Raw genomic sequence first — 11,024 nt, 5'->3', positions numbered from 1 at the left:
TAGTCCAACTACCTGACCACTTCAGCCCTGACCAAAAGTTAAAGCATGTTATTAAGGTCATTGTCCAGATGCCTCTTAAAAGCTGACAGGCATTGGGCATCAACCATCTCTTTGGGAAGCCTTTTCCAGTATTTGACCAGTCTCTCATTACAGAAATGCTTCCTAATGTGCAGTCTAAAAATCACACGAGGCAGGAGCATACATTAAATTTATTGCTACTGCTGAGACAGGGAACTGGAAAAATGAAGGATAAAGGCTTGTTTAATCTTTCTCCTGAAATATAAGCCTGAATATCTAAGCTACAGCTGCTGCTGCGGCTTCATTCATGTTGATATTTGCTGTTGTGGTCAACTGTTAAATTCAGGTGAGGATGCTTTCAGTAAAAGTAGAATGAAGACCAGTCATTTCTCATCTTTCCTGTTTTAGCCTTTATGGACATATTTGGGGTAAGGTGTCATAGAAATGACTACTTTCTTTCCTTTCAGACCTTTTGCCACTCTGGCACTTTGCTTAGCGGGTTTAGAAGTTTTACTGTTACAAAGAAAATTTACCTGAAGCTAGTCTAGTGAGTTAGGCATGAGGATCTAGAAATGAAAGACTGGTAATTACTTTGAAAGCTGCTATTACTTCAGTCTTTGACCCTGATTGTGCTGCTCCTCAATTATTTTTATGGGAAATGACTGTAAATCGCATCCAGTCTTCCTCAGTTCCTGACTGTCAGTGACTGGGAAAAGACCTGCTGCACTTGCAAACTAAAATTATGTCACCCAGAAAAAAAAAATAAATAAAAGGACTAGATGCCAAGACCTTCTGGCACTTCCATGCACTTGCAGAGGACATTATGTGCTCATACTGAGAGGGAATCCTGTCTGTTGTTGTTGATATCTCAAATGCACAGGAAACATTTCCTTTGTGACTCCATATGGACCCTTATGTTGCAATTCTCTATGCATAGAAGGTGACAGGATTTCCTCTAAGAAAAAACGAGAGTCCTCGTATGTCCCCACAATGCTGTATCCTGTAGGATTCCCATGAGAACTTGGAGCAGTTTATTTATCATTTGTTAATCTAGCTCAAGAGGATTTTGTGTGAAAATAGACCTTTGAACATGACAGTCTCATGCATACCGTGAGATGCAGGCCAACAGGAGTTGTTCAGTGCAGCTGATATTTACTTCAAGAACTTTGACGCAAAGACTGACAACTATTTTAGCATTTCTTTGAATGCTGTCTATGAACACTGGTAGAAAAAGAAAAAAATCCTTTTTTAAAATCTTTTGCATGCTGCCACAGTACTCACAGCAAAAGATTTACCAATATTTTTAACTCCAGGGTCAGCATTGCTAACTGAATTCATTTAGGCTGTGCAGATTTGCACCATCAGAGAATGTAACCCCAAAACATTGCATTTAAACTCAATTTCCTACTCTGCTTCAAGTTTCCAAACAGTAGAATACTAATGAGAGACAAAATGCCTCCCCCTCAGCAGTCAGAATATGGTGGCACAGACCAAGCTGTTTGACTCTCCATGCATTATCAGGAGCAAAGGATGAAGAGAGAACATAGATGAAGTGAACCTGCTTGCCGAGGATGAAAAGGAGGTGGATGGAGGTTCCCTGATACCAACAGTATTTGTACAATCTGCATATCTCCCCCAGTAGCATCATGCTAATCCCACCACTACTGCATCTTTTTACCAAGGCTTCTCTTCCTCCTGAAGGAGCACTTTAGGACGCTGACATGGTACGTGCGCTACAGTAGAAGTCACAAGGCAGTTCTGCTGTAGAAAGCAGTGGCCCACTTTGCTGTACATCTCTCCAGGACCCAGCCCAGCAACTCAGTCTATATGACAGTTTGCCCCTGGAGACTGGTAACCTATTGCCCTGCTTTAGACATCAACACAATCTTCTGCCTACTCCACTTCTACGGGGGTTTGCTGGCTGCCCATCCATTCAACTGCTCTGCATATAGTACAGTTAATTCCACACACAGTGCCCTGTAATTCAGATAAACTCCAGTTCAGCTTGATACTGCTATCTGTTTTCACCTCAGAGTTGCGTTCCACCAAATGATGTCTATTGACCTGGTAATTTAACCCTGGTCTCCCTTCACATGATTATATCATTCCTAGAAACTTCAGTTAACTTCGTAGTGGAACAGGACCTCTTTGCACTGTCAAGGGTGCTTTCTAGGATGTTGTAACATTCCTCATAAATTTCCCTCCACTCCAGTATCACCTGGAGTATCATCAGATATCACTCTGCTTGAATGCAGAGTGTTGCAACACTTCATGGATTTTGCATGGTCACAAGCAAGTTTCAATACCAATAAACCACTTGTTAATTTCTCTTGCTGGCTGTTGTTCATGTAAAGGAAAAAATCAATAAACCACAATTATAAGCAAAATATCCATGCCATGTTCTCATGTGATTCCCATCACAAACTCTGTGCAAAACAGCACAGAGCTTCATGGTCTTTGGGGAAAAACCTTAGAAGCACAGAAAAGAGTCATCTTCTCATATGTAGAAATCGAGGCACAGGACACCTTCCAATTTTCAAGAGGAGACAGAAGTTTGGGGTGTCAAAGGTATGTTATATGCAAGGGATTTTCCACCCCTCAGTCACTGGAATGAGCTCTGCTGAGAGAGGCCAACTTGAACTGCTGCCTGAATCCTGCAGAAACAAAACAGGCCAAGCTGTCAGATGCCAAACCATTGGTGGTCATACTCCCAGAATGGCCATCAGCTGCCACTTTGACAGGAGTCCAGGCATTGTTTGGTGGCATTTACCTTAGGGGACAGACATTCTCTGTATCAGGGAAAGCAATTTAAGCTTTCAGAACTCTGTATTTATGTTTATTGCTTTTTTGTGTGTTCAAGAATTATTCGTGTCATACCTTATACTCTGACTCAGCTTAGTGTTGGAAAGGTCATCTTACAGTAAGTTAGGTAGATGAAGTACAGTAAGTCTTACACCATTTCCTTTCCTTGCTACAGGAGGGGAAGTCTAAGTACCTCTATGCTTGTACTTGGCTATGTTTTTGATCTATGGAGATGCCATTGTATTAGCTGTGATTGTTTACAATATTGTCACCACCCATGCTGCTACCAAAATTTAGTTTCCATGTGCCAGGGAAAACAGAAGCAAACATACATTGGCTCTTTGGCTGCCACTGCTTATATATGGTGAATTAGCTTAAAACAAAAGTTATTATTTGCTCAGGTAATCAAAACAAAGGTAGTGTGCAAAAGTGAGGCCTTTGTAAATGTTATAACTTTACTTGTAGCCAAAGAGTAACCTTCCAAAGCAATGTGTCTACTCCTTTTCTATGGCTATGCAATGTGTTTGAAAATTAGTAGAAACCACTGAATTAGATAGGAACACTGGCTCTCAGACAGTGAGCTCCTGGAGATATCAAATTTAGTAATGTGTATTTAATAGTATCTCATTAAGATGATTTTGAGTTGGCCTTATCCTCATAAATCACATATCTTATTGCATGATCTAACTGGATTGTTCCAATTTTGTTTCACTAATATTTCACAACCCAGGCAAAACTATCCCTATATAGAATAGGCTACCTTTCATACAGTTCATGCTTATTTCCAACAGCTACAGCTTTACCTGATATTTCTAGGTCTCATCCAGTAGCTTCCAGATTCTTAGATGGCAAATGTGAGGTAATTATAAATCAATTATTATTTGTACTCTTGCTAACAACAAAAATTTTCATGGTTTTGCTGTCTATAATAGAGTGTTTGACCATTCTTCTTGGAATGAAGACCCTATAGAATTGTTCAGCCTCATTATTTAATGATTAAGTCCATCAGTAAACCCTAACTTTCAATCAGAAAACTGGAAAAAAATACAGAGGATGAACTGGAGGGCTTAATCCACTGGTGCTAGTACAGCAGGGGCCTCAGCCTATTTCAAGACTCATACAGGGATGGTAGTCAATAGGTGCTGAGGAGACTAAAGAGGCAAAGAGTACTTTGAATGGTAGCTATGCTAGACAAAATTATTCATTCTGTCAGGTCCAGTGCTCCTCCATGTAGCACATGAATGTATTCACAGTAGCACTTCAGCCTTCCTGGGCAGCTCATCTCCATACTGCGAAAGGGAGAGATCATGTAGGAAGCAACAAACTGATAAAGCAGTAATGAAAATGCTGATCAAGTGCCACTTGGCGAATGCAGAGCTCAAAGAGTAAAGCTAGTTTGCTGGCAAAGAGGATAAAATGTGTAAGCACAGTGAAAGTCGGGCTGTTCCAAGTAGATGGAAGTCATTTGGTGGGATAATTTGACTCAGTACTGAATAGTCTCCCCAGGGCTGACTATAAAGGCAGGATGAATTCAAATCACAAAGGAAAGATTTGACATGCAGGTTGCATGGATGTTGAAGGCTGCAAAAGGACAGTGGAGAGAACCAGACACCTACGTTTACAGGCAAAGCCCTCAAGCCACTAGCTTCCATGACTGACATGATAGCTAGTGAATGCAACAGACCTCCAGGGTCTTGACTCTTAAAGACTGAAGCTGACCCTCACTGTTTGGTCCAGTATGGCAAGACAAGCAGGCTCACACAACCACCTCTTTCACTTCCTTCCTCCTCCTAGAAACCAGGGTTTCCTAATGGTCTGAGCAACACATTACACAAGATTCCTGCCCTTTATTTCCTAAAGAAACTGTTTTTAATCTAGTGATTCTCATGTTCTTTGTGAGTGCCTGTTCTTGGCCCTACAGATAAGCTCTATGCACATTTCGAGAATTGGTTATGTGGTGTGAGTTATTTCAGCAGATAACATGATAGGGGAATCACTGACAACTAAGTATAATGCAGGTGGGAGGCCTTGGTTGGAAAAAGTCCAGGATCAGAACAGCAAATCCAGGAAAGAGAAGGCTGCAGACAGTCCTGAGAGCAGAGTCAAAGGCAACCTTCATGCATGGCAGTGTTGTGCAGCTGCCTCTCAACAAAAAAAACATGATGGGGTCAACAAGAGTATGTCTGAGACACAGCAGAACGGTGCTTAAAAGCAGGGGATTTCTCTCCTCTATGCTGGCTTTCCTTAATTGCTTATCTCATAAGCATGTTTACCTCCAGAAGCTACCAGCAACACATTCCCTCAGAAACACCTCTTTCACATCTGTTTCCACCAGCACTCCCCTGGATTTCAGCAAGACTGCTCAAGGGAGGCAGAAAACCACTGGAAATTATTGTCCTTGGTGGTCTCGAGGTGCAGCTTACCACATCGGTAAGCATGGCCAACTCTTACGTTCACAGTAATACATAGTTCACCTGGGGCTAATCTCACTTCCTCTCAGTGTCTGCTGAACTGATGCTCACCTATAGCTCTGGATTGGGTTGGTGACACATGCTTGGAGGCACTTCCAGTAACACACATACAGAAGAAAATTCAGAGAGGAACAACTGCCATCCACTGGGAGCCACCTGCAGCAGTACTGTCACTGTGAATGCCACCTCTGCCATTATGGAAAAGCATGGGGGTTGCCACAGGTCAAGAACGCAGTAGCAAAAACAAGGTGAAGATAATCTGCTGGGTATCAGTGAAAGGCTATGTGTAATAAAAGGTCAACTAGTTCAGAAGAAGCCCCTTTGATGTTTCAGATCTGCCTGACATCTGAGAAGTCAGCTGCCTTACAGAGTTGGCAGCAGGAGATACTGTTTTTCTCAGGCTTTCCCCCCATGCTTGCTGCATGCAAAGCAAGGGCATACTCAGCACTGCTGGCCAGCCTTGAAAACCCTGCTTGCTGGGACAAGGGCATTCCAAGTCCTGCAGGATTCGTGCAGTCAGTGCCAGGGAGACATGTTTTAACACAAAGAGCCCAGAGTTCATTTTCATTCCTGTTCCCCTGTCACCCAACCAGGATGACCCCTTCTCTAGCTAGGGCTGGCATCCAAGAACACAGATTCAAAACACCTCTGCTGTCAGGCTACTACTGCTCTGCCTCCCCAGCTTTTCTTCCATCTAACAGCAGCCAGCACAGCCCCACCCTTACTAAGGGGGTTAAAAGCCTGAGAACCTTTGCTGGAGGCTGCATGTGGATCACAACCAAGAATTAAAGGGTGCCAGCCAGCTCAGGGAGCCACGTTCTCTAGAGGGGAGATGGGGAGCAAAACCTTTGCAATTCTCCTTTAAGGACCCATATCACTTATTGTTGCTAACCAAGTCAAAGTCTAGCTTCAAGGAATCAGGGCGACATATAAGCCAGCAGACTGACACCTCAACACCTGACCTGGCTTTATTCAGTGAGCATGTCTTCATACACTTTGGGTATGACTGTACTTGGATGTGGGGAGGACACAAGGAGCACATATCTGAGTGCACAGTTAATCCTTCATTAGAAAGGCAGTTGCTGGCTTCTCAGCTAGTAGAAGGGAGGGAGACAGATGAAGCCCTGACATTTTGTCTGTACAGAACTGGAGCTGGGCACTTCCACAGAGAGGAAATGGTGCTGGATACTGCCAGGAAAAGGGCTTTGCTGTGCTCAGGTTTCTCTGAATTAGATCTGCTTGGATATATAGAGAGCAAGCTTCTGCTACAAGCTTTCTCCTATCCACAGAGGTCTTGGTAACATTCTCCTTATGGTTACTAAGCTCCTCTGTCTCCCTTGTTTTTTACAGAGGGTAAAGGAAAACCCATTGACTTTGAAACACAAATGCATTCTCCCTTCAGCCAGCTGCAGCAATGCCAAAACTTTTGCAAAGGAAATCCTTTCTGACGGACTCCACTTAGAGCATGAATCCACTGCCCTGTTCCTCTGGGTGGAGTGTTCCAGTCCTGCCCTGAGAGCTGCATCATGGCTCATTTCAGGTCACTTCATGCGCAACACCAGCATCTGCAAAGTCATCTAGACTTGGCTGCGGTCTGCCGTGCTGAGCTGAAGGGCAGCTCCATAGCCACTGCGCATTAGTGCTGGCAGGGCAGCAGAGAGCTCGGTGCACAGGGAATCAAGGCAGCCTCACTGTGACCTTACAAAGTCAGTAAGCTCAGGGGGAAAGGTGCCAGCCTCTCACCCTTCCCTCTTTTATAAGCCAGTCTCTTGTAGTGGGGCAAAATGAGTGGGCACGAGTCACAGACTCTACTTTGAATTCCCCAGTTGCTCTGCTCCCTCTTCCTCCTCATCTCTGATGGAGAACAGAAGAGGTTACTGGATCACCAAGTCATTTCCAACTGTCATCCTGCCCCTGTCTACTATGATTTAATTCTAGGAAGCAAACTTGGCACAGCTTCAGAAGCCAAGAACTCAAGTCAGACATCAAATCATTTCTCTCCTCTCCCCCAAAACTCAGAGCAGGGGGACTGCAACTCAGACTACTAGCCCATGCCTTTATAGATGACTCGCCCTTGGTCCTTAAGGGACAACTTCACTTACAGAATTTTTCAAATAGGAACCCTGAGCCAAATAACTGTAAAATAATAATTGCACTATCAAGAAAAATGAGCTACAGCACCATTTTATATAAACCAACAAACCAAAAGAAAAGGAAGGAGAAGAAGAAAACACTAATCACATCTGAATTCACCCACGATGTCACTATTGCACTGGTCATTATGCCAAAACTCTTTTTTTTCCAAAGAACATATCCTCTTATTATTTTAATCCCCCACCTCTTCTAACCTAGACTAGCATGAAAGGGATGTCTAGATAGGTGCGTGAAGTCATTTCACATACCTGTAACACCCATATCTTGTGTCTATGGTACTCTCATGCTTACGTAAGGGGAAGGGATAAAAATCTCTGAAGCAACAGCTGCAATGTAACAGATTACTTTTTCCCCTTCTCATACCAACACAGACTCCCTATCTGCTAAACTGGGAACAACATACTCACTGGAGAAATGCTGCTCTTAGAGGCTCCACTCAAAAATCAGAGCAGATTTTTTTGTCTGAGGAGGCAGAAGAGTCCACATCAGCAAGCTGCACACTCCCCATCACTGGCAAAGAAACAAGGAGCTTTTGGGGTACATGACAGCATTTGATAAAAGACTTGGAGACAGCTACCCCTGCTGTGAGTGCAGGCATTGTTCCCACTGCAGGAAATGGAACACTAGGGCAGGCTTTCTAAGGACATGAGGATTAGGCAGGACAGATAAAAATGACAGTAACAGAAAATGAAATACAAGCCATTCATTGCAAATTTAATTCTTCTCTTAGTGATGCATGTCCTTTTCACTTGTGAGGCTAGTGCTGTCACCAATGTCAACACAACTGTACTTGTCAGCTGCAGGAAATTGGTGGAAAACCGAGCATTTCTGAACATCCTCTGGATTTCCGATGGCTTCTGCAAAAGCAGACAGGGGTTCATTGTCTTGTCACAAGCCCCATTGTACAGCTAAAGAAATGTTATCTCTTTAGGGTAGAGAAGACATCCTCTCCATTAATCTGCTCTGCCCTCCCCCCAGCCAACCAAGAGAATCTCTGCCCATACAGTGCTGACATGGAGTTTGCTGTAATTTTAGGAGTGAAGAACATCGCTCCACTGGCTCTCCTCTCCTAAGAGCACCTTAGTATCTGAGATGATCTGGCTTTCTTGCCTACAGTCCAGTTCTCAAACTAAATCACAAAGCTGGTCCAGCCAGAGCAGTTCCCAGTCTCCATCAGTGGTTTGTGCCAAAAGCTGTGCAGGCAGCTGTGGAGCAGAAAGGTTCCAAAGAGAATACTGGTAAAATAGCACTTCTGAGATGAGCCAGTTCTCTGAAATGTAAGAATATTGTGGTTACATTGTCTGCCAGCACCACGACACTGCAAAAATCATACTCTCCGTAGGCACGCTTCAGAATGAGTGGGTTTCACCATCTGTCTCCTGTGCACTACAGAGAGCACAACAACTTGCTCTGCACATGCTTTGGCATGCATCAGCAGATAGCAACGTCTCCGGCTCTGGCTCAGAGTGGGCAGATGCAAGCAAATAGGATTTGTCAATTCATCACTGTGTTGCTTTAGATTTGTGTTGGTATAACTCCACTGAATTCTACAGAGCTAAGCTGGAGTAATACCTTACTGAATCTGCTGTTCCTTTACCTCCCCACACACACACTCCCCACTCCAACTACAGCTTTCACACAGTGGCCTATGGACAGGTGGGTTTATGAAGCAAAATGTTTTAAGAATGAAGCACTGGCAGAGTAGACAGCTTAATGAAAGTTTCTTTCTCAGTGAAGCTGCCTAGGAAACATAGCGGGGAACCAGAGCATTAAAGACCAGTGATAGCACTTGGCACCTACATAGTGGTTTTTATCCACTGAACTGATTTCATTTTATAGCAGAGGGCAGAAATTGTTACTTGTAGTTATTGAATGGACCACAGAGGACAAACAACAGGATTCATGTTTCCTGACTCCCAGACAGGCTATTCCAATGCCTTATAGATACACTAATTTTTTATGAAAACCAACGTACAGCTCGGTTAAAGGAGATGATACTAGCCACCAGGTCATCTTCTCTCCATCAAATTCATTCCAATATAATGTGAGTGGATGATGTCAAAGACGTCAGATTTACGAATACTGCTGATTTTTCTCTTAGCAACCCTGACAGTTGCCAGGAAACAATGACTTGCTGTTACTACAGTGACACAGAGTACCAAAGCCACATGCCACACAACACCCACCTGCAAAAGAATGTGAGAAATGCTCACCTTGACTCTTCCATCACTTCATAGGTGAGGAGGTAAGGAAAAGATCTACTCAAGTCACACAAATGATGACAGTGTAAACCAGGCCCAGTGTTCCTGCCACCTCTGATCTAAAAAGAGCTGGATAGTTCACCAGTAGGCTTGGTATTACACTGCATCCTACCAGCACCTGGGAGAGGCTGGAGACTGACACGAATGCTAAGAAAAAGTTGCAAGTTTTGTAAGGCCTGGCAAAGGTGGAACCCTGAAAAATACAGGATGGCAGAGATATCTCAGCCTATCCAGAAACACCATCACTGAAAACCAACACACAGAGCAGGGAAAGGAAGCCCCCTGCTTGGGCTTGTTGGGTGACACCACAATATATTCCACAAGAAGCAAGAGCAGGGAGAGGACAAGGCATTTTTTCTTTGTTATTTGGCACATTTCAGGTCTCGAACAGTGCCACATAAATCTGTAGGGCTATGTAAGTACTAAGTCATTTTGAGGGATCCACCATTCAGACTACGGACTGAAAGAGTCAACATCCCACACAAGCAGAGATGGACAGCCTGCTTCAGAATCACATAGGGAAATGTCTGCCTAGCCCAGCAGCTTGCAGTTTCCACCGTCACACCACATCAGCACAGAAAACTGACAGGATGCCATCCCCTTGCAGAGATGGAAAGGAGGTTGCCTACACCTCATCCAGTCTATTTGTGACTCCTGATACTGTGAACCTATGGCCTCATGCAGAACAGCTACGGGTTTCCAGCTCTGACTTTGCAGATGTACTAACTATGTCTTCTCCTGCCTCAAGAGAAACCAAGTGTCAGTCCAGACAAAAGTCTTCTGGAAGAATGAACTACCTATATCTGCTAACAGGAGCTCTGAATCTTAACACCAACACAGATTTCTGTCCACTCTTAATAGAAGCCAAGTTTCCTTTCCTTGCTATAGAGGAAGAAAACAGGTCTTAGATATTTACCTCCTGGCCTAAAATTGATTGACTGTACCTCACATTCCAAAGACAAAGTAGGTGGAATTGAAGACGGGTGGGAAGGCAGATCCACAGACACATCCACTCTTCCCCATCACTAGCCTCTGTGGAAGTAAGCCAAGATGAGCACAGTGTTCTAGCCAAATGGATGGTGCAAAGTCCTTCCCTCCTGCAGAGGGAACAGCAGGGGATATTTCACTGTAACTCCATGCAAAGTAGCAGAGCTCCTTAACCACTTCCTACCAAGTGGGTAAGGTCAAATACTACAAAAGATTTCAGACCTGCCACTTTGCCACACATCATAGCCAAGAGGATTATTTCAGTTAAGGCAGATACTAAGCTCTGATCATCTTGTTCCAGAAGCACAGATTACTGCAATATGAACCATGG

This window comes from Mesitornis unicolor, unplaced genomic scaffold, assembly GCF_000695765.1.
Source record: "Mesitornis unicolor isolate BGI_N332 unplaced genomic scaffold, ASM69576v1 scaffold8865, whole genome shotgun sequence".
NCBI classification, from domain to species: Eukaryota; Metazoa; Chordata; class Aves; order Mesitornithiformes; family Mesitornithidae; genus Mesitornis; species Mesitornis unicolor.
This window is presented reverse-complemented; position numbering follows the sequence as displayed.